This window comes from Lycium ferocissimum, chromosome 8 (assembly GCF_029784015.1).
Source record: "Lycium ferocissimum isolate CSIRO_LF1 chromosome 8, AGI_CSIRO_Lferr_CH_V1, whole genome shotgun sequence".
In the NCBI taxonomy this organism is placed as follows: Eukaryota; Viridiplantae; Streptophyta; class Magnoliopsida; order Solanales; family Solanaceae; genus Lycium; species Lycium ferocissimum.
Window position 1 is genome coordinate 50,104,611 of NC_081349.1, and position 25,646 is coordinate 50,130,256.

Genomic DNA, 25,646 nt, shown 5'->3' on the forward strand with positions numbered 1-25,646 from the left:
CCAAACGAACCTTAAGCAAAAACCAGCAAGCTCATAGCTGGCAAGTACCATTTTTGGTTATATTCCAATTAGTTTAAGCTTTCTCAGTTGTTGATTCACCATTTCTGGTAAAGAATTTATGGCTCTTATTGTCTTCTTCTCCAAAGAAACGGTAACATCTGTTTTTGGTTTTTCTTTTAGTTTTCTTTTGGTGCCCTTCTGCTTGCCAGTATGAATTTGAGAGATTTATCAACGAAATTCGGATTTCAAACGATTATAGATGATTTTCAAATTAAAAAAGCCGTCCCACATCAAATTTGAATATCTAAAACCCTAGACCTGGTTCTCTATAAATAGAACTCATTCTCTTCTTCACCAGAGAGAGGTTTTTCACAACCACACACGGTTTTTACACCACCAAAAAAAGTTTGAACACCCCCAAGTTCAGAACTTTTCAATTACTTGGCTCTAAACAAGAAATTTCTCTTATAAGTCTAGTTCTTGAATTATCGGAACAAGTTAAAATATTTTTGAGTTCGAGTTAGTTGTCGCATTGGTTCGAAGGTGATTCGCAACTCTCGTCGTCCTCGTCGCTGCATAGAAAAAAGGTAACTTTCCTTCTCGTCCTAGTATTTTCTTTAGTTCTGTTCATTTTCTTATTTCGATATAGATTAGCTTAGTTTTGAAGTGCTGTTAGAATTAGATAAGTAATCTTCCCTCCTCTTGTCATTTTTGTTTTATCCTGTATTTATTTCGGTATTAGATTAGTTTTCAGTTCTATTTTCGTTGATTGTTGAGGATCTTGTATAAATTCAGCATGATTAAGTTTGCTAGTTTAGTTGTTTAAGCGTACGTCGAATACTAGTGAAATGCATGAGTTTTTTTCCTTTTCTATTACATTTTTTTTGTGTGTGTTCAACTCTCTGAAAATGCCTTCCTGATTAAACCTCAACATTATAGTTGACAGTAAAATACTCAAATGATTGTCGATAAGTTTGCGTTCTAGGAAATAACTTATAACCTTGGAAGTAGAATACATAATCATGATCCTTGAATATGTGAATGGTTTCCATTTTTTCACTTCTGTCTTTCTCTTAAGTTATCTTTAATATTGTTTCCCTTTGCTTAAATCTTGGTTTGAATAAGTGTTATGCTTGAAAGTTGTTTTCCCAAATAATTAACTTTTCATGTTAATAGAGTTTTAGTTTTCTTTTAGGGGTTTTACTAAGCCATAAGTATGACCTGTGAGTTAGCTGAAAGCACATCCCATTGGTTTAGCATTTTTGTATGTAATAGTGATTATGCATAATATTGAGTTTGTTGGTCTTAGCTTAAGTGGGAAATCTGCTCTTCATGTATAATACACTAAGTCAATATCTTTTTCTTTCATTTTCATTTTTTGGTTTTCTCACCTTTTTAAGGTTCACTAGGTATAGAATGGTGAATGGTTTGTTAAGGTATAGTCAGGTCCATATTGTCTTTGAATATGTAATAAAGGGTTCTCCTTTAGTCATGATTTGTAGCTGATTTTTATATAAGATCCCAAATAAGGAGTCAGTACTATATTATGCAACCGGATTCTTTCATGTTATGTTTGTTCTTAAGAGAAACATTTGGTTCGAGGCATGATCAATATATTTCTTGAACACTTGTTTAACTTCAAAATTTGCACTGTTGTTTCTTTTCTTTCAAAATGATTCTTTATGCAAGTATGGTAACTGTTGGTTTTCATTTCAAGCCCCTTCCCCTTAAATCTGAATTGTAAATATTTTCAGATCTGGATTCAACTTAGTGTAGTGTCTTTAAGAGGTTATTGTTTTCCTTAAGTTGGTGTGTGGCTGATAGTGCTCCCATTTCACAAACAAATGAGGTTAACTAGATATCACAGTAATGAAGCATAAGTATGTTCAAATCCTTGTTTGATTTCTGGTGTCTGTTTTATCTTAAGAAAGACTCCTAAACTTTCAAACCTGCCAGGTGTTAAACAATTTCCAATATGCTTAACTCACTGAAAATGTTTGTTTTTGGTAAAATTTCAGTTTGTTTGATCCTTATTTAAGTCTAGCTTAAGGATTTAAAGGATTTCTCAACTAAATAAGTTTCTGTTGACAAGTTTGGAGTCATCAGAGGATGAATATTATTATTTAGCTTTCAACCCATCTCAAAGTACTATGTTACCAACCTTGTTAAAACCCTTTTCTTTCTTTAAAAACCTTTGGATTTGAGCCTCCTACTGAGAACCTGAAGATTCAATATCTTGTATTTTGACAACTCTAACTTGAATCTATTTATATATGCTGGTATGTGTTTAACCTTGTATGGTTCTGAAAATTAGACTCGGAGTTCTGAAATGATATTTTATAGTCTATCTAAAATCTGTTTGCTTGAGGTTGATTGCTAGAAAGGCTTTAAATTTCTAAAGGCAGTAGTTATATCTTTGAGTATTGTAAACACACGAGATTCACGATAGTAGGGTATATTCAGTATTACTTGAGCATTTGTTTAACTTAATCTCATCTTGATTTTCTTAAAAGCATTTCTACCCAAAGGTATGCACAGTAGCATAATAGAACTTTTATGTTTCTACGTGGCGAAGTTGGACATTCTCTTTTTAGCCTAAGCTTTATTGGGATTTGTATAAGAAGTACTCCAACTCATATTTTAGTTTGAAAAATCAAGCAGCTCTTAGATACCTCAACTTCTTTGAAAAGCATCTTCGAGTATAGCCTGTTTAATTTGTAATTTAATTTCTTTTCTTGAAGAAAAGACAATGCCTTAAAGTATCTTTGTCATTAACAGAAATATTGTTTAGTTCTCAATAATAGATGATACGTAAATATGCTTTCTGAAGATCAAATCCCTTCATAACCTATGAACGAAGCTAAGATGATCAAGTTTTAACACATGTGTTTAGTTGAGGTTTCAACGACTTTGAATTCAGTTGAGTTTTATGCTTAGTTATTTAATGAGTTACTCATTCTTTTTCCCCCCCTTTTTATGCATGAAATTCCTCGAGATGGTCCAATTGGACTTGTTGCAGGTTGTGCGTCCACCAAACAATATGTGAGGGACTCAGTTGTGTACTAGTTCCTCAGTGCAATGCGATAGTAAAGAAGGCACCGTTTTTACAAAGGAAAACTCTTTGCTCGAGGGATTAAAAACCACGACCTACCCCACTAGGATTCAACTCCACTACACGAGCGACTTCAGATTACAACCTATTGTAAGCTAGAAACTAACTCTCATAATCCCTCAACTCTTACAATAGTAGCAACCTAGGAACTAACTCCATAGTCTCTCAACCTTTGCAATACACCGATTGCAAACACCTCCACTTGACTAACTCTAGCCAAGGAAACTAAGGTTGACTACCTCTAGCCAAACTTAACTAATACACCTTAGACTACACACTAGCCAAAGGTACTACTTAATAGATTGAAAGGTAAACTGCTTAACAACTACTAAGAATTTGAAAGAGCTACAATAGCTTCTTATAAGAGAAGATTAGGTTTACAAGTTAAAGCACATAAAATAAAGCTTAAAACAAACTAAGAGAATAAAGCATCTTCAGTGCTGGAACAGATCCTTCAGTTTGTGATTAGCTTTGTTGAACACTTGGAGTGTCTTGTGACGGATGAACCTTTTCAGTGATTTTTAGGTTTTCCAAGTGATGCACAATATGTTGCAACATGTTGTATATATAGTGGGAATCATGTGGGATGGATACAGACCACTCATTCAATATTTGACCTAAAGCATGGGCCAGGTCAACTGTTATACTTGTGTGCAATGAGTAGCTAGGCCTTACGGTTCCTCGCTACCATGCAAGTTGCGCGACACGCTCTTGCACCGAGTCTCTTTTCTGGTTCTAAATCAGTTTGGCAATCATCAAAACAAAAAGCACTTGGATGTATCAATTTCCCCCTTTTTGATGATGACAAAATCATAGACAATGTTTCTCCTGAGAACCAGACCCCACTTGTTCCCCCTGCTAAAGCAGACCATCATTGTCAAGGCACCTGCAACATGTTAGTAACATAATACCAATTTCAACTGGAAGACAAAAAATGCCACCATATCATCACATATAAGTCTTCTAGTTCTTCCCCCTTGCCCAGCACATCTTCCCATAGTTGTGAATTTTTAGCACAATTATTCGACATGTCTTCCCCCTTAATCACCGCATGTTCAGCATAATTCTTTGACATGTCTTCCCCCTTAATCACCGCACACTTCTCATCACTTACGAGCACATACACATTCATTACTTTCTTATTTCAAAGATACTCTCATCACTAACACATCAACCAATCTTCCCTCTTTTGGCATCATCTAAAATAACTAAGGCACAGTGAGTAAGAAGGTTAGATGAATCAACACATAGCCACAGGGTAATTTGACGGTGATCAGAGCAATCGAGAGCAAGCTAGCAAGAACAAAGAGTGATCACATGACAGAAAGTAGTTCAAACAGTACAGACATATGTTAAATCAACTACTATTGTACCAACAGGAGGAGATAGGGAAGCACATCATCACATAACAGCACAAAACTAGACAACAAAGGAAAGAAAGGAAGGAGACTGGGAAGAGGTTGCTTAGGAACACGTTACTAGAAATGATTTAGATCATGAAGAATCCTGTATTCTATCAATAATTTCACCAAGATCCTGAAGCATTTAGTTCCAGAGTTCTTCCACTCTTGCTTTCAGCTGATTTTTCAAGAGAGCATTCTCAGCCTTTAGCTGTTCAATTTCGTAATTTACTACCTTTAGGGCTTCGGTCAGGACAGAGATGGTGGAACCCGTTCCTTCAGTGACAAATTCGCAATCTTCTAGATTAGCCATAGAGAGTCTGTTCTTTATTGTTCCTAAGGTTGCTTTTCCAGTTCTTACGTTGAAGTGCCCCAGTACTTTTGTCAGGAAGAAGCCATAGGGAAGACCAGGTTCATCTTCCCTAATGCAAGCTGCTTTGATCATTTGTCTGATCATCATGGTTGGTAGATTGATCGGTTCAAAGGCTGATAGATCTTCTATGAGAACCAAATATGCCGGAGTGATGATAGCACTTCCCTAGTTCTTAGTATGAGTACTTTGTCCATAAATTCAAAGACCAGTTCATAGACAGGCTGGATCTCTTTTTTGAAGAGTTTTTCGGTGCAAGTTGACTATCCATTTTTAACAATCACATTTTTGAAGGAGGTAGAAGCACTTCCAGTCACATCCCTTACCTTTTATAGTTGGTACTCCTAGAATTTTTGCCAGCATTGATTCATTCAAAACAAAATCTGTCACATTAACTGTTAGAGCCAATGTGCTATTATCAAGGTGACATAGGTTTGCATACAGTTCATCCACTTCAGTTTCTTATACGCAAGGCGCTGATAGAGTAAAAAGATAAGTCCAATTTTGAAATTCCGGCATGTCCAACAATTTTTTAATGTCAGTCTCCTTCCTCGGGCTTGTATCGATCATCATTCCAAAAAGAACTTTCTGTTTCCAAAGGGATGAGTTTGATGTTGATAGGTATGAAGTTTCAAAGACTATCAATGAATTAGTGTTGTTGACTTGAGTAGAACAACTCGGATAGAGATGTGGATTTCCCCCCAGGTTTTGCGATTACGGCCTCCAGGAGAAACAGTCACTGTATTTTGGTACAGGAGGTTTCTCATATAAGGATGATGACACAGGAACCATTTAACTTTGTTTAGAGATCAGTATGTCACACTAGGCAGTATTTAGCAGTGGGAAAGAGATGTGAAGACTTGTTCATGCGCTGTACTGTACTTCTCATGTGTGCATACCCCTTTTTCTGTCACATCCACCTTTTGACCCAGCATTTTCACACTCTGCTTTTTCATCTTGCTTATCTTGCTTCTTGGTTTCCTTGGAGTGATTGAATTTTGAACTGCAGCTTCTGATATTGAGATGTGTTCTTTCCATTAAATGACAAAGACACACATCCCGTCGTGAAGGCTTTAAGGAGAGACTTCTCAAGTTAACTCAGAAGATTAATTAACTATTTCCTTTCTTCTCTCTCTCTCTCTCTCCTCAGCCTACACAAGATGTCAGTGTTAAGATTCGGGAACCCAAACCAGCTTGGGTCCCTTATAATTATAGAAGGGATGGATCAAGTTCCTTTTTGTCCAAACAGGCAGCACATTCCCTTTCTCCTTCGGAGGTCATTTCTTTTGAGAACTAGTTTCTTTTGTACCCAAACTTACTATCCTTGCGACAAACTCTTTATTCCTCTTAACCGATTTAATTTTAACTTTGCAAGGCTCCTTGTAGTGACCTGCTCATCCACAATAGGTGCACAAGCAATTTTTAGTGGTGGAGACATTCTTGCTGTGGGGATTGTAGGGGGTCTCCTCTTTCATAAAACCACTTCCTTCTTTATCACTTCCACAAAACCACTTCCTTTTTTATCACTTCCCTTACTTTTGTACATGGAAGTGACCACATCAGAAGACTATGTCCATTTGATAACTCTATCAAGATCAAACTTGATTCTATTCAAGTCATCCTTTTACTGCTTGCTTCTCTCAATCTCAGTAATGAGACTCATTCTTGCCGTTTCGAGTTCATCTTCGAGTTCCAAGTGAGCTCTACTGGCTTCGCCCTTTCCTTTAAGATGGACCTTTGTATCCCTTTTCAATTCCCTTTACAGCATAATATTCAGCTGATTAGTCTCATCAACTTGTTCCCTCATCTCTCTAATTGACACCAACATATTGTCTCTTTCGAGTTCAGAATTACTAATTTTATGAACGAATGCACCTTTCTCAGCGATAAGGGCATGATATGCATCAATTAGCATGCCTGACAGCGACCTAAGTTTATTCTGAGAGTAGGCTTTCGGGTTCTTCTTTACCTCAAGAAGATTTACGTCTATATCTTTATTACTCTCATCACTATCATCTGAGTCTGATTTTGCCATGAGTGCAAAAATTGACTCATACTTAGAGGCTTCGTTTTCTATAAACACCATTGATGTGTTCCTTTTTTCATCTTCTTCTTCAGACTCACTTAAAGAGTCCCTCAATGCAGCAATTGCTTGTTTTATCATAGCATCGACAGCTTCCTTTCTTCTGAACTTTCTATCAGGAAACTGGTTCCTTTTTAGAGTTCTATCATAGCTGTCCTGCTTGTTTAGAGGGCACTCTTTAGAAAAGTGACCAGGTCTTCCACACCCATGGCAAGAATATTCATTTCCTTTGAGATTTTTGCTGAAGCTTCCCATCCTCTAGATTCCACCATTTTTCCGAATCAATTTATGGAATCTCCATGTGAGATATGCCAACTCTAATTCATCGTTAGTTGAGTCTTCCCTAGATGCTTTGAGAGCTAGGCTTCCCTTTTGATTTCATTCTATTCTTCCTTCTTCATAGACATCTTCATCTCATATGTCTTAAGGTTTCCGACGAGCTCATCGACAGTCAATCTGCTGAGATCTTTGGCTTCGGAGATGGTATTTACCTTGCTATCCTAGGAGTCAGGTAACACACCCAGCAACTTTCTTACCAGTTTGGTGGTTGTGATGACTTCTCCCAGAGAATGAAGCTTATTTATAATAGAGGTGAATCTAGTGCGCATATCATGAATAGATTCTCCCTCTTTCATTTTGAACATTTCATACTCTGTGGTGAGCATGTCAATCTTGGAGTTCTTCACCTGTGTTGTTCTTTCGTAGGCGCTTTGAAGAGCTTCCCGTATCTTTTAGCTTGATTGAGCATGCCGAGAGTCGATTGTATTCATCGGTCCTATTCCACACACAAGATCTTCTTGGCTTTATAACTTTTCTCCACCGCCTTCCTGTCGCATCATTGTATTCTTTCCTTGTTTTGGCGGTGATTTTTACGATCTTCACCTTATGTCCGGAATATAGGGGGTCATCATAGATGATATCCCACAGTTCTGAGTCTTCAGCCATGATGAAGTCGTGCATTCTAATCTTCCACTACCCATAGTATTTTCCATTAAATGCGGTGGCCTGGTGAAAGATTGACCTTCTTCTGTTGTCACGGCCCAATTTAGGGTCGCGCGGGCACCTACCTTTCCCTCGTCGATAGGCGAACCCTCAATCAATACACAACAATCAAGTAAAGACAATTTGAATATTCCAAAAGCTAAGTACAATTAATAGCGGAAATCAATTGCTTAATAAACTCCAAGATGGAAAATATTTACAACCATTAAATAGATAAGGACTTCTTCCAAGTTCCCACGACCTGGTCTAAACTAGTATAGGAGTGACTAATGACTTTAGATTAACACTAGATTCTAAGACTCAACCTCCGTCCTGGAATGAAATGGGAGGAGGCCTTCCAGATAGGCACCGCATATTTCCACATATGTGTTTCACCCCGTATCTTCGAAGAGCACTTATCAAATTTGAAACATAAGTACGTTGAGTTAGGGTTAAGTAAAACCACTTTGGAATATAAGGAGCAAACATTATTAAGTATATTTAATGAGTAAAGGATGTATATAAGGTATACCGAAAGGTTTTATAAGGAAATGAGTGAAAGAAATGAAGTAGTACGACTTTGGAAAAAGGATGGGCAATGTTTTGTGTGAAAATTCTGGTCCAACTTGGGGGACGAATATCTCTTAGCATATGAAGTGTTTTGAAGTGAAATAAAAGCCTAAAATGAAGTTCGTCGAGTCTAGTTTTCAACGCAATAGACCGATCATCTATAGGACATCAGAGTAGAGAATTATGGATGTTACAAGTTCAGCTGACAGAGCAGAAACGTGTGCTCTTCTGATGCTTGCTACGATAGCAACCGACTTGCCCAGAATTTGACCCTATATAAAGGGTAAAAAACCCCTTTTTTTCACCAAATTTGCCCAGAAAATTCTAGAAAATTGAATAGAGAGAGAGAGAGAGAAGATCACAAAGTAAGCAATTTTCAAGCGATGGAGTATTAATCAAAGCTCGGACAAACGCATAGATGTGATTCTAGTATGGTTTTGCGGTGAATTCAGGGTGGATATTGAAGATATCGCTGTCTTAACAAGAAAGAAGGTATGAATCTTTCTCTTTTGGTATTATTTAAGGCTTATTTACGGAGATAAAGTCGCTAAACAATTGTGTAGTAAGTTGGCTAGTTATGGAAGTTGGAGAACAGCGTGTGGGCTGTTTTATGGTACATATTAGTGTTGGAAATGATGTTATTGTCGTTGTTGTTTATGTTGTTGTTGCTGAATTATAATTTCGGGCTAGGCATATAAACAGGGAAGATGCTGCCGAAATTTCAGCAGATTATAGAAAGAGTTAGTTTGAGGGCTTAAGACAGGCCTATGAAGATGAGTCTAACAATAGTATAAATTTTCTTGAATATATATTTACGAGCCTGAGAGGCCAAGCGTTGAATAGTTAAAGTTAAGGCGACCAAAAAGGTATGTTAAGGCTTGTCCCTTTCTTTCAAAGGCATGACTCCTATATTGTGATACCATAAATGTTTCCATAATATCCTTAGTGTCAAAGTTGGAAGTCCTTGACTCAAAGGCATAGCTCCTTTTTCTAATAGTCCATACATGTTTTCTAAATGCTCGTATTTTCCAAACCAAAGGTCTATGATTATGAGAACTCTTATGATAACAACGATGAGCATGTTTTTATCATGATGGCAATGATGCCAAAGATGAGAATATTTTTCTGTGGTGACTATGGTGAGAATGATTTCATGTTTAAAGGTTTCAAGTTTACGATTTCAATGATGATGTGAGAATGTTGAGCTATTTCTTGATGTCTCAATTTTATTCATGGATGATGACTATTTTTAAAGATTCCAAAGTATATGAATTGATGCCTTATGAGATTTATGATCCTATTCTATGTTTTCTCTTGATGTTATTCTTCATTGATAGTCTCACCTTATAATAATTGTTCCTTCAAAAGCGAGACAAAGCGACCATCATTATTCCATAATATAATCGGAGGTTACCGACCTTACGTCATTCCGATAGAGTTATAACTTTCCTTGGGCTCTCATGCATGTTTTTTATATGATATATGTATATATATATATATATATATATATATATATATATATATATATATATATATATATATATATATATATCGCGTGTGTGTGTGTGTGTGTGTGTGTGTGTGTGTGTGTGGGAAAAAGGGCGAGAGCGTTATATACGCGTAACCGCTGATCGTGACTAGTGCGGTTGGTATAATATGATATGATATCATCCGAACGCGGGACATATGTGGTTAAATGGATCGGAGCTGATGCCTCGGCAATATGATACGTTCTATTTTCTGTATATATGAACAAAAAATATTGTTCAAAGAAAGCTAAGCATGCGTGGCATCCGCCCTGCGGGGTACTCACGTAAAAATAAAGAAGTCACTCTCTTTTATCTCACGATATGCTCAATATTTCCATTCTACGTTATTATTCATACTTTACATCCCTTACTATGTTACTATTCATGCCTATACATACTCGGTACAATATCCACTCATGCGGAACGTCCCTATATACGTGGACGCCAAGAACCCAACTAAGAATATCTCATGCCCCGCCAAGATCGAGTCATCACATAGGACGATCACAACCGCCCGACAGCAGAAGTAATCCCCTCGGTAACCAAATACAAGCGGTCTTAATAGGTTAATCAAACTAACCATCATTTATGCGGAGTTTCGGGAACATTTTTTCGGAATCTCTATTCGATTACATACATATTTGGGTATATAATCATACTCGAAAGGGTCATATGTCTTTCAAAGCCATCATTTCCTCGGACTTTGTACCCATGCAGGTATCATATGTTATCGAATCATTATTACAAACTCAAAAGATAAGTAGTCGTGATGTTATCTGTCACCTTTTAAAATCGTCGGCATTTATTTTGTTGTACAATGAAAAACATAGTCATATATGTGAGCATATCGGCCAAAGCTACTTACAATAAGCTTAGGAACTTCTTTTAAAACCAATGGTTATGTTTAAACCAATCATACAAAGTATAAACCATAGCTTGTCCACATAAGGATTCAAAAGCAAATACGGTCTTTTTTTCTTATGTTGATTGTCATAGGGAGACGAAGACAACTCGATTCAACGCAAAGCTTGTGTATGGGTTCCCCAAGGATAGTCGGTGAGTAGTAAATGCAAGCGTAGGCGAGATAGGCATTTAATTCCAAATCCAAGATTAATCGGGCGGCACTTGATGACGGCCAAATTCATCAACAACAACACCAACAACCAAACTTTGGGTCGTGACAACATATGCTTCGATAATTCAACCACATTCATAATATTCAATATACTACACCCCAAAGAGGGGTGTGTAGTCAAAAACCATGCAAGAATATTCGAGCACAACCACGCGTCTCGAAGTAAGTATATCATAGGCATGATCAATTCTTTCTTCCAAATAAATTACATAATAATCCAAGGCAAAAGAATACAAAAATTACATAAAATTCACATTAACTTCCAAATCACAACCAACAAACAAGTTTTAAACTTGCATTTTTCATCTAAAATCTACCACACCAATGTATATCGACGATTTGTTCATTTTTAAGCATTAACACCATACACATATCAAAGATGATTTTCTTAATAATTCACTAACATTAATCTATTACAAGGATCTCGGCCAACTACACAACTTCATTAAATCATCCATTTCATACTACAACACAAAAGTAGTCAACTCATCATTAAGACACCCGTTATCGCTACATCACATAGAGACCAAACATATAACTAATTTTTGGTTTTCGGTAGAGTGTTGTCGTTGTTCTTCAACTTCTTGATTTTTTTTTACATATAACACGAGATACCATCTTTTGCTTTCTCCAACAATGTTCAATCGACTCACAGAATTAAAATCGACATTCAAGTGCTACAAGGCCAAAAATTGCATGATTTTCAACTTCCAATAAAGTATCTAATCCATACCAACAAATTCATGAACAACTTAAAAACGTCCAAGGTCAAAATCACTTTGTATCCTTTCCATAGAATCCAATCATCACAAGTAAACACCAAATCATCTCATACAAGCCATAATGCAATGCAATGCAAGATGTATCAATGCAATGCAAGATGTATAATGTATGAATGCAATGCCATGCCATGCAAATGGCATTTATATTTGTTGTACAAGATATACGTACCACCTGTTCTCCGGACGGAAATATCGACGTCTCTTATGTTGATTGCACAACCCGGTCATGGGCCCAGGATCAACAGCGAAGTCTAAGTGCCACCCGTCCGGCGGATCTTTGCCCAACAAACCCCAAAGACAAGATGAGCACAACCACGCCAGACGAAAAAGATTGTCCCCAGCTAATTACTAAACATCATAACAACCCAAACAAGTTATACGTCTCTACCACACAATGTATATCAATACCTTTAAGCACACTGGAGACCACCATTAAATCGGAGTCCACTAGTAGTCAACTCATCATTAAGATATCGATTTTGAAATATCATCGGAATCGGATACCATGCAACAACTATGCCAAAATAGATCATCGAACATCGAATCATCAATCCAATCGTCAACTAAATCATCTCATACAAAAGTCAAGTCAAATATCAATTTCACACAATCAACGATTTGGAAATATGAACCTCGGACATCGGCCTTTTACAATCACTCAAGTAAAGGAGTTTATCAAATTTCGGCAACAACTATGCCAAATTCATAAATCAACGATTTTTTGGAATGGATCTTCGGACATCGTCCTTTTCACATTCACTCAAGTAAAGAGTTTATCAAAATATCAATTTCGCTCAATCAACGACATTCACTCAAGTAAAGATCATCAAAATATCAATTTTCAATCAACGGTATCGGCCATGCATCATGAATGTGAGTGAATATGGGCAATGCATATGTATGCGGGCAATGCATATGTAAATCCATCAAGTTCACTATCAAAAGTACCACAATGGGGTATGCCAACAACGTATCATATCACAATACTAACAGTGGGTATGCCAACAATATATAAATATCAAAATACCAACGGTGGGTATGCCAACAATGTATCTATATCACAATACCAACAGTGGGTATGCCAACAATGTATCTAAATCACAATACCAACAGGTATGCCAAATAATATATACAACCACAAATACCACAAAGTATGCCACAATAAATCCAAACCAAGACGGATAACGAGATCTAATCTCTATCAACAACTCGTGGCATCGAGCCAACACAATAGAATCACAAACGCAACACAATGGGGTGGCTAGTCCCCGACACACAATAGGTCAATCAATCGATATACATTATTACCACTTCCCTTAAATCAACCTATTAGCTTAGAACAAGTAATCTCACCTTACACACTCACAATCATTCGTCACAACTCGTTTAGAACTCAATCACAATCGTCAGTATTTTATCCTCCCATTTATCAACTAGGTTCACTATTAATGGCATAATACAATAATCACCTATTACGGGAATTTCTCATCATTAGACACAACAATAGGTTTCATACTTCCAAGTCGCACATATCCACCGATATTAAAGAAAAACCACATCAAACAACCTAAGGAATCTACAGGCCATAAGTCCAAAAACGCAAATCACACAACAATACCATCCTAAGATTCCATCCCAAATCCCCAATTCCTATACATGCATTCTCCGTTCCTTCTAATTCACGAATATATGAAACTAATCGGAGTCTACCGAAAGGGAAGCCATAACCGAGCACGGCAAACAACCGTTGCCACGAACCCACACGTTGCCTTGTCTTTCGAAGCCTCCAAATAATCAAACTCTATCACATATGAATTCTATGTAAGAAACCATGAATAATGATACCCATACTGGCTTCTTTCTATTAGGGTCAAATTTCAATCCTTAATTTAGGAAAAACGGGCCCCAAGGGCAAAACGGGAATTTTATGAGCAAAATACCAAATTCAATACTAAAAGGTCAAAACTCATTACTTTAATCATAGGAATACTCAATTAATTCTCAAAATCAACATTTATATGAAAACCCCAAATTGGTCTAAGAACCCTAACTTTGATTCAAGAATTTCAACTCTAGAATGGAAGATTATTGGTTAACAAGCCTAGATATATCATTATCTAGCATAAATAGCAACATTAACATAATTTATTCACAATCTAGAAGCCAATCATTTTGAGAACACTTTTCAAGAAAACCACATAAATCCTCTTTGATTCTATGAGTTCTATGGTTATATTACTGATTAGAAGGTGAAACTAAGTAAGTATGAGGTTAAAAACTTTACCTTAGGAAGAAAATAGCTCTCTGGACCTTCAAGTCGCCTCCAAGAGTGCTTACACGAGTTTTAGAAGTTATGAGAAATGTCTAAGGGTTTATGAAATAAAAAAGGTATTCTGGTACAGTTATGCCGCTACAACGGCCATCGTGCCGCCCCAGCGGTACCGCACTAGCGGTGCTCAGACCGCTATGGCGGTCTAGCTAGAATTCAACTTGCCGCTGCAGCGGTGCCGCTACATACGGCACCTCGTACACCGAAATTTTCTCAAGTTTCACTATTTGATCCGATTTTTCGACTAGTTCCCGAGACCATCTGCTAACATACCATACACATAGACACACACAAAAACATGCTACGAACGCGGTCGTGGACTCAGAATTCCCAACGGAGCTTTCATTGATCGAGTCAACTTTAGGTCAACTCGTTTACACTTTAAGCCTATATTTTATAAAAGTTGCCCGAATCTCGATCTAGACACCTCGAAAAGCGTGCCAACGGTTCCCTCGAGTAAAAAATGAGCTAATCACTGCTCAAAAAAGGGCAAAAATACCGAAAAGTCTATAACGATCAAACGGGTTGGTACATCCGTATTGGGTGGAGCAACCATTTTACCGATTCTTTCTAGATGTTAACTTTTTAGAAAGCACCCGTTCGATACCACTTATTGCGGTTGGCTCCATCGACGAAAGATATTGAGGATCTGTTTGTATACCAGCCCGCAATGTGCAATGCGATAAGTGAAGAAATACCGTTTTTACCATGGAAAACTCCTTGCTCAAGGAATTACAAACCACGACCTACCTCATTAGGATTTCAATCCACTACACGAGCAACTTCATATTACAACCTATTGTAAGCTAGGAACTAACTCCTATAATCCCTCAACCCTTACAATAGTAGCAACCTAGGAACTAACTCTTGTAGTCCCTCAACCTTTGCAATACACCGATTGCAAACACCTCCACTTGACTAACTCTAGCGAAGGAAACTAAGGTTGACTACCTCTAGCCAAACCCAACTAATGCACCTTAGACTACACCCTAGCCAAGGGTACCACTTAATAAAATGAAAGGTAAATCGCCTAACAGCTACTAAGAATTTGAAAGACCTACAACAGCTTCTGATAAGAGAAGAGTTGGTTTACAAGCTAAAACACATAAAACAAAGCTTAAAACAAACTAAGAGAATAAAGCATCTTCAGTGTTGGAACAGATCCTTCAGTTTGTGATTAGCTTTGTTGAACACTTGAAATATCTTGTAAGACTAATTTTGCACCTTTGAGTGATTTTTAGGTTTTTCAAGTGATGCACAATATGTTGCAACATGTTGTATATATAGTGGGAAGCATGTGTGATGGATAGAGACCAGTCATTCAATATTTGACCTAAAGCATGGGCCAACTCGACTACTATACTTGTGTGCAGTGAGTAGCTTGGCTTTACAGCTGTCTCTGCTTACCATGCAAGGTGTACAGAGAGCTGATCACAGACCAAGTCTCTTTCTGGTTCTGAATCAGTTTGACAATCATCAAAACAAAAAATACTTGGACGTATCAGGACTTATGCATTTTCCCCACATCATGTGTTGGGCTTAAGGTCCAACATAACATTACCATCAAGTCAGCCCTACAATACCCATATTAGCAATTTGCAACAACAATGGGAGATGGGCACAAGACTAAAAATAGCAACAAGAATAGCAGAAGCAGTAGCGGTGAACTGGGCCCAAAGCCCATATGAAGGTAGCGATGGCAGCCGTGGATAAGACGCTATAAAGGTCCAAGAAGGCTAGCAGATAGGCTTAGCACAATTAACCTATCTCCACCTTCCCCTCTCTCTCTCTCTCTCCCTCTCTTTATTTATTTCTTATGACATGTGTTGTAGTACTTGTTGTAAATATTGAAATCCCGTTGGTTAGAACTTAGTTGAAAATAGGCAAACGATGTGTATATCGTTTAGAATGGATAGGAACCCGGTTACTATTTCAAGTTTGGACCCAACAAAAGATAAGTGATAACTTTACATCAAAAAATGTGACAAAGAAATAATTTTGTTTTCTCCTTATGAAAATAGAAATATGGAAACAGCGGAGTATTATTTTTGAGAAAAAAAATCAAAACTCTTCTTTTCTTTTAAACTTAATAATTCACAAAAAAATGGATTTTTTTAAGAATGAAGGACTTCAAAAAAGAAGTTTTTTCTTTATTTTGGATAGGACCTCAAATTGTTCCAAGTAACTTGATTTTCAATAATGAAATCTTGTTTTGAACCCAAGTTAGAGGAAAATGATTTTACTCAAATAAAAGTTTAGAGGAAAGGATTCAAAAAGGGTATGGTTGACCTTCTATACAAGTAAAAATGGACAAATGACTTGTAAATTAAAAAGAATATTGTTTATAGATTGGTATGAATTTCATGGCATTTTTATAATGCACATACACTTGGAACCCTTTTCATGAAATTATAAAAACAAGAGGAAATACATTTGGACCATGGTTTTGAAATAAGATGGCCTTGGAGTAGAATATTAGTTGACCTAAAATGGGCTAAAATGAAACAAAATAGGTAAATTCTTTTTTTCTCTTTATTTATATTTATAAAAATCAATTCTATAATTTTTCAAAAGGGAGATATACTCCATATATATATATATAAAAAAAGGAGATATATCCATATATATATATATATATATATATATATATATATATATAGACACACACACACACACATACATACATACAAACTTATAAGGAACAAAATCATGACATTAGACCAAATTAGTAGAAACTCTACTTAAGAGAAATCTTAAGTGTGTTTTGGTTCGAAAATGAAATGATTTTAACCCCCTTATAACATTTTTTCAAAAAAGAAACCAACTTTTTTCCCTAAAAACATTTTGTCAAAAAAGATGGAGTTATGATATTGGCATGACAATTTTCGCAAAAAGAAAACATTTTTGCAAATAATCACAATTAATCACACATTGAAGCTCGAAGGTCAACCGTATTCGACGGATCCTTAATACTAGGGTGCTTAAAACCTTCCCTAGGGGATCACCAGAACCCTTACCTCGAACTCTAGTTTAAACGGATTTATCTTTGTTTGAATAAACCCTTTAACTCGATTTTTCTAGTTTACCAATAAATTAGGTGGCAACTCTAAAAACATAAAATCCAATTAGAGCACCAACAACCTCTTAGTAGCTTTTATGCACCGAGTAAAATTGAACCGTAACACCGGTGACGAGTAAAGCTTCAGCTAGCCAGAGAGGCAAGGCTGTGATAGATGAAGGTACCCGGCCCAAGATGCCACCTGTAGATGTAGGCCAGGGTGAGTCCTAAAGTGAAGCTCCATCTCAGTCTTCTCAAACTTCGCTCTCTTCAGAGGGGCTTAGAGAGGCTACATTTACTGCACCCCCAGTTCCTCCACATGATACACCCGGCCAGGAAATGCGAGATGTCATGCGGTTATTGACTCGATTAGTGGTAAGTGAGGCCCGACGTACGATGCAGGGTGCTGGTTATGGTGACGCCACATTAGTTCCGGAGTTCGAGACTTTATAGAGTCGAGACCTCCATGGGGCCGTCTCAATTAAAGAAAAGATCGTCATATATATTTTTATTTAAAGTTTACTTTTCTAGCTTTTTTAAACGCGAAGTCATTAATTACTGTTTTATAATCGATTAGTTCATAAATTCCTTTTCAATTAATAATATAGCTAATCCATTGAATCTATCTTGAGACATTGTTGATCTTAGATAAGATTTTATCAATTTTAATTTTGAAAAACATCTTTCGGTTGAGGCAACAGTTATATATATAAAATAAATCTTTCGGCTGAGGCAACAGTTATATATATATATATAATATATCTTTAAGGAAGAATGGGGCCCCAAGCAATTGCTTTGTTGGCCTTAAAGTCGAGCCACCCCTGCCCTCCATTATTAACAAGATCAAACCCAGATGAAGACCCGCAGAATTTTGTTGATCGGATGCAGAGGACATAAAGGGTAATGCATGGTGGGGAGTTGCTTCCTACCGGCGGGATGTTTTCATCCCAGCGAGACTTGGGACTTATCCAGAGGGGCTAATGCACCTTCAACGATATAGCAAGAGTTCACAGAGGCCTTCCTCCGACACTATCTTCCAACGGAGGCCTGACAGGCTCGAGCTGATAGATTTTTTAATCTATTATAGCTAAGTGTTCAGGAGTAAAGTCTTCGCTTTAACTCACTAGCCAGGTATGCTCCCACGATTGTAGTTGAGATGGAGGATCGGGTATACCGGTTTGTGATTGGACTTGCGCCGCATTTGATTAATGATTTCATGATGGCCTCACTTCAGAAAGGTATGGATATCATTCGTATTCAGGCATATGCTCAGAGCCTAGAGTAGAGAGATCAGCAGCAGTAAGCTGATCGAGCTTGTGATAAAGGCAAGGGTAAGACAGCTAGATCTTCTGGTTCCTTTGGCGAGTTTCGGGATGGTCATAGACAGCATTTTCCTAGGCGTCCAGCCTATCCGAAAGGCTAGTGTCTTGGCCGGTTTCCCGGAGACGCGTAGTTTGATTGTCCCAACACAATGGAGGTCGGAGCGAGTTCTAGGGCTTCCGATTCTCAGTTCAGGTGTGATTGCAACTAGATGAGGCCATCTCTACCATGATGCACGTATTATGGTAAGTTACACGCCGGACAGTGTCGTTTGGGTTCAGATGTATGTTATACTTGTGGTTATCTAGGACATATTATGCGAAATTATCCGTCGAGAGGTGGTAGAGGTATGTTTCAGCCGATGGGATCTGCTGCTGGTTCTTCGTCATTGGTAACCCCTCCCCTTCCGGGTAAGGTTCTCAGACATCAGTCGGCCGTGGTAGAGGCAGAGGTGTAGCGTCTAGCTCGAGCGGTCCTCAGAACCATATCTATGCATTGGTTGGTTGGCAAGATCTCGAATCATCACTTGATGTTGTTACAGGTATATTATCAGTCTCCTCCCATGACATGTATGTATTGATAGATCCAGGTTCTGCTTTATCATATGTCACTCCTTTTATTTCTAGTAAGTTTGGCATAGTATCTGAGATGATTAGGATTTTTGAGGTGTCCACACCTGTTGGAGACCAGGTGATAGCTAGATGAGTATACACGAATTGTGTAGTTATAATCTGTAATCGTCATACCATAGCAGAATTTATCGAGTTGGATATGGTAGACTTTGATGATATTATGGGTATGGACTGGTTGGCTTCTTGTTATGGTAACGTGGATTGCAGAACAAAGATGGTTCGGTTTTAGTTTCCAGGAGAGTCAGTTCTGGAATGGAAAGATAATACAGCTTCGCCGAGAGGTAGGTTTATTTTCTGCCTCAAGGCAAGGAAGATGATCGCAAAGGGTTGTATTTATCACATTATTTGAGTCCAGAATGCAGAAGCAGAACCACCGACCCTTCAATTTGTTCCAGTGGTTAATGAATTCTTAGGTGTATTTCCAGACGAACTCCCAGACATTTCGCCTGAATTGGCGATTGACTTTGCTATCGATATGCTATTAGATACCCAGCTGATATATATTCCTCCTTATAGGATGGCCCCTGCTGAGTTGAAGGAATTGAAAGAGAATTTGAAAGATTTGCTCGAAAAGGGCTTTATTAGGCCTAGTACGTCATCGTGGGGAGCACCAGTGTTATTTGTAAGGAAGAAAGATGGCTCATTGAGGATTTGTATAGATTACAGACAGTTGAATAAGGTGACGATAAAGAAAAAATATTCGCTCCCAAGGATTGATGACTTATTTGATCAGTTGAAGGGTGCCAGATACTTTTCGAAGATAGACTTAACGTCAGGATATCATCAGGTAAGGATTAGAGAGAAAGATATTTTGAAGACTGCATTCAGGACCAGATATGGTCATTTTGAGTTTCGTTTTATGTCCTTCGAGTTGACTAATGCGCCAGCAGTATTTATAGATTTGATGAACAGCGTATTAAGACCCTTCGTAGATCTGTTGGTGATTGTGTTTATCTATGCTATTAAAGTTTACTCTCGATCAGAGACTAAGCATGCGGATCACTTGCGTGTTGTACTCAAGAGTTCTTCAAGATCAGAAGTTGAATGCGAAGTTTTCTAAATGTGAATTCTGGCTGAACTCCGTGGCTTTCCTCGGACATATTGTATCAGATGAAGGCATCAGGGTTGATACACAGAAGATAGATGCCGTGAAGAATTGGCCTAGACCCACGACACCGACGGAGGTTCATAGTTTTTAGGGTCGGCAGGATATTACAGGAGATTTGTAGAGGGCTTCTCATCTCTTTCAGCACCACTGACGAAGCTGACTTAAAAGGCAGCTAAGTTCCAGTGGATAGAAGCTTGTGAGCGGAGTTTTCAGGAGTTGAAGAACAGACTGACTTCAGCGCCAGTTCTGGCACTTGCAGAGGAATCAGATATGTTATTTATTGGGACACCTTAGGCGTCGAATTGGGTTGTGTGTTGATGCATCATGGTAATATTATTGCTTATGCTTCGAGGAAGCTAAGGAAGCACGAGAAGAACTATTTGGCCCATAACATATAGTTAGCTATAGTGATTCATGCACTTAAGATATGGAGACATTATTTATATGGTGTCCACGTTGATGTTTACACATATCATAAAAGCCTCCAGTAAATCTTTAAGTAGAAAGAGATGAATTTACGTTAGAGGCGATGGTTGGAGCTATTGAAGGTTTATGATGTTGATATTTTATACCATCCAGGGAAGGTGAATGTAGTAGCCGATGCCCTTAACCTCAGATCTATGGTAGTTTGTCTTACTTGCGAGCACAGAAAAGGGAGTTAGCTCACAAGCTTCATCAGTTAACCAACCTAGAAGTTCGATTATTGGACTCAGGAGATGTAAGAGTTACAGTTCAGGATACAATGACATCATTCTTAGTAGCTGAGATTAAGGAAAACCAGTATGAAGATACTACTTTGATTCAGTACAGGGAGACAGCCCCACAAAAAAAGAAGTCATCTTTTGAGATTTTCGAAGAAAGAGTTTTGAGGTATCGAGGCAGATTGTGCATTCCGGATATTGCAGGGTTACGTCAGCAGATTATAGCAAAAGCTCATTATTCTCTCTACTCTATTCATCTAGGGTCGATGAAGATGTACCATCATATCAGAGAGATTTACTGGTGGAATGGCATGAAGAAGGATATGGCAGAGTTCGTGGGCCAATGCCCTAATTGACAGAAGGTAAAGATTAAGCATGAGAAGCCTGGTGGACTGTTGCAGGATATAGAGATTCCAACTTCAAAATGGGAGTCGATTAATATAGATTTCATTACAGGCGTACCTCGTTCCCAATGCAGGTTTGATTCAATATGGGTGTTGATAGACTTACAAAGTCAGCATATTTTCTACCTGTCAGGATTACTTATTCTCCTGAAGATTACGCGAAGTTGTATATTAAGGAGATAGTACGATTTCATGGTGTTCCAGTATCTATTATTTCAGACAGAGGTGCACAGTTTGCAGCTAACTTTCGAAGATCCTTCCAGAAGGGATTGAGGACACAAGTGAACCTTAGTACACCATTCCATCCCCAGACAGATGGGCAGGCTGAGCGTGCCATTCAGACACTCGAGGATATGCTACGAGTATGTGCTATAGACTTCGGAGGTAGCTGGGATGATCATTTTTCGCTTATTGAGTTCGTGTATAATAATAGCTCCCGTTCCAGTATCCAAATGGCCCCGTATGAGGCCCTATATTGGCAGAAGTGCAGATCTCCTATCGGATAGTTTGAAGTATGAGAATTAAGGTTGATAGGACCTTATTTGATCCAACAGGCGGTAAAAAAGGTTAAGCTCATTTAAGAGAGGTCATTAGTAGCTCAGAGTCGCCAGAAGTCTTATGCAGATAATACACGATGAGACTTGCAGTTCCGGGTAGATGAATAAGTGTTTCTGAAGGTGTCGCCTATGAAAGGTGTCATGAGATTCTGTAAGAAAATCAAGCTTAGCCCTAGATACATTGGCCCTTAGAGGATTATGCATAGAGTAGGCCAAGTAGCCTATGAGCGAGACCAACCTTCAAACTTAGAGTCTGTATTTTTGGTCTTACATGTATCCATACACCCATGAAGTGCATTGGAGAACCTTCCAGAATTCTACCCATGGATGATTTTCAGGTTACAGAGCAGTTATCATATAAGGAAGTCCCTGTTGCTATTCTAGATCGCCAGGTTTGTAGGTTGTGAACCAAAAATGTAGCTTCCATAAAAATACTATGGAGAAATAAGAATGTAGAGGAGATGACTTGGGATGCCGAGGAAGATATGAAGTCTACATATCCGTATTTGTTTCTGATCTCAGAACAGGTGCAGAACACAATACCATTATCTTCAAGCATGTATTATATTGTCAGTTACTTTTGTTTGTCATGTAGGTCCGTTGTTGTTATTGATTGTTATTACACTGTGTGGCATTGCACTATGTTGTTGGGCTGTGAGGTAGGTTCGTAGTAGTATGATTACAGAGGATACTCTGCCGAAATTTTTGTAGACTTCTGAAGGTTCAACATTCGAGGATGAATATTTCTGAAGGGAAAGGATGTTACACCTCGTACTTTTGCACGTTAAGTTTTTTCGTGAGTTAGTTGTTATAGATTTGGAGAGCGAAATTATCTTTGAGGTTTTATAAGATTAGACGTGTTTATCTTGAGTGTACAAGGGTTTAAGTTTATGCTTAGTATGTGTTGGAAGGATTAGAGGTTAAACGAATGGACGAGAATGCATATCGATAAAAGTTGGGTTTTACGATTGGATTAACGGACCGTATATCTGGTTAAACAACCCCCCCCCCTCCCAATCGTATTTTGATAACATTGGGGGTGAGCTACTGTTGGCATTTTACGGTCCAATTATACGGACCGAATAATTTTTACGATCCGTATAATGAGACCGTAAATTTAAGTCGGTGGCAGCACCTTTTTAGTATATAATTTGTACTTCCCTCATTTTATCTCATTTTCTTCATTCCCCATACCCCTAACACCTCTAGAAACCCACTCCAACATATGTAATCAACCCCCAAGTGAAGTTAAGGAATCAAACTGAGAATCAAGTGCCAAAGGTTCCCAAAATGTTGTTGAAGCTTGTTTCTCCTCTTTGTAGTAGCTTTGGAGGATACTTCAAGGTGAAATTATCTTGGAGTTGCTACGTTCTTGATTCCCTGAGGTAAGAATTCATCTTATTTCCATGTTTATGCGTTTATGTGATGGCTATATTAGGTTTGGAGGGAAAGAAGTTGGAAAGAAGGTTCAAATATGAACTTGAGTTTATGTTGAGTTGTAATCTATTTTGAGCCAGGTTGTTAATGTGTTTTGAGCTAAATTCTTGTTGTATGGATAGTTATTGATGTTGAGATTGTGCTGAGGTTGTTATAGTTGGTGTATTTGGAAGAAAAAGGTGTGTAGGTGTAGTATGTGAAGCGTATATCGGGTTGTTTTATTGTATATCTCTAAATAATGTTGAAATAAGTTTAAAAAAGAGGATCATATGATGTTTTTGTGTTGATTATTGGTCGTTGGATATGTGTGATGATTAATACATAAGGGAAATGCTGCTCGTTTCATTTTAGAATCGCTTTATCATTTGACATACGTGATACTAGTACCATCTAAGCTTGTAAATGCCTTCCTTTGCTATAGGATTGGAGTAATAGTTCAACAGATTCGTTGTGCGATTGTTTTGACGACTTGAGATATGTTAAGGCTAACTTCCCTTCTTTTGGCATAATCCATATGAACGAAACGTTAACGTAATGCTACTCCATAATGACTCTATTCTTAGAAGCTAGAGATATTCTATGTTGATTCATGTCCTAGTATTATTGCTCTTAGCAAGCTCCTCTCCAGATTTAGTGTGCTTCATAGAGTCACTTGTTGATGAAAATTCTATCTTATAACGATGTTCAGAGGTGTAACAACCTTACGTCACTCCGATAAATTCAGGAGGTATATACACACCCACACACACACCCCATGACCACGCAGGCATTATATACGCGTATATTTATATGATATGTATATGGGTTATGGGAAGGGTTACAACGTTATATATGTACTACCACCTAATCAGCTGGCTATATGATGATGATTATGCCCACAGAGGCCGATGTGATAGGATGCCCACAGAGGCATGGCAGGTGTTATATACGTGTGTGTCTATATATATATATATATATATAAACAGGAGTTATATACGCATATATACAGTACTTATGCATATCATTGGCCCTCAGAGGCAGTTCAGATATACAGGTTGTGTTCCTTTTATCCTATGTACTTTTATGTCTCTTTTATATTACTTTCATCCCTTACATACTCGGTACTTTATTCGTACTGATGCCCCTTTCGCCTGGGGGGACGTTGCGTTTCATGCCCACAGGTTCAGGTAGACAGGGTGATGATCCACCTCAATAGGCTTCCGTTCAGATGATATTGGAGCATTCCACTTGTCTCGACGTTGCTGTCGTGTCTTGGTATGGTATATTTTTATTGTACATATGGGTAAGTCGGGGCCTTGTCCCGACCTTATTAGGTCATATACTCCAGTAGAGGCTTGTAGACAGTTATGGTAACTAGACGTTGTATGGCCCTCTCGACCCGTATTTTGTTGCATAGATGTTTGTGCTGCCTTGTCGGCTCGTACAGTTATGTCCAGCATGGTTATATACGTAAGTCCTTTTGGGCTCGTCTCTTTTCAATATATTTCTCTTATGAATTAGCAGGTCGTCATTTGATGAACCTACTGGTCCAACCTTGTTTATAGTTATGTTATGAAAGGATGTCTAGCGAAGCTCGGCACATAAGGTCGGGTGCCCGTCATGGCCCTCCGGTTGGGTCGTGACTGAGACCAAGGTTTCTCCAGCTGGATTATGTCCGGAAAGTCCTATTGTCCCAGTCTGTGAACCATCGCGAAGGAGTTCTATTCCGCTGGTTGAAACAGGAACTTCGGGCTCATCTCTACATCCAAAACCTCCGGTTGTCAGCTTGGAATCTTCATTGGCTCACCTGGCCAATCTATTCCTTCAGGTACCTATTCTGTCTTCCTCTTAACTTATGTCACAAGTCCTCAGTGTTCTCGGTTGAACTTTTTATTTTTTCCTCCATCAGGGTCACGTGGCTGCCACCTCCACTACTGAATTTGCATGATCCATTGCTCCCTCTCGTGGCGAGGTCAAGCTACAGGAAGAAAACGACCAGCTAAGGGCTAAAGTTAAGCGGCTGCAGGCTGAGATTCAAGATTCTGATTCTCTCCAAGCCGCCCTGAGAATGTAATTGGAAGATGCGGCTAATTCACTAAGGGACCGGGAGAATTCTCTTCAGATTCTAACTTCCTCATATATATGTCTTCAGAATAAAG

At 38.2% G+C, this 25,646-nt stretch overlaps 1 long non-coding RNA gene across 3 annotated transcripts; it reads left to right on the plus strand.

Moving 5' to 3' along the window:
- Positions 1-4: 4 nt before the first annotated feature.
- Positions 5-25,646, plus strand: LOC132068699 (uncharacterized). 3 transcript variants are annotated; one of them, XR_009417483.1, is made up of 4 exons: positions 5-587; positions 24,474-24,541; positions 24,669-25,315; positions 25,397-25,646. It is a non-coding gene; the product is annotated as an uncharacterized LOC132068699 (long non-coding RNA). The 3 variants fall into 3 exon arrangements; XR_009417484.1 differs by lacking the exon at positions 24,474-24,541 and having other exon boundaries at positions 24,669-24,957; positions 25,067-25,315; XR_009417482.1 differs by lacking the exon at positions 24,474-24,541.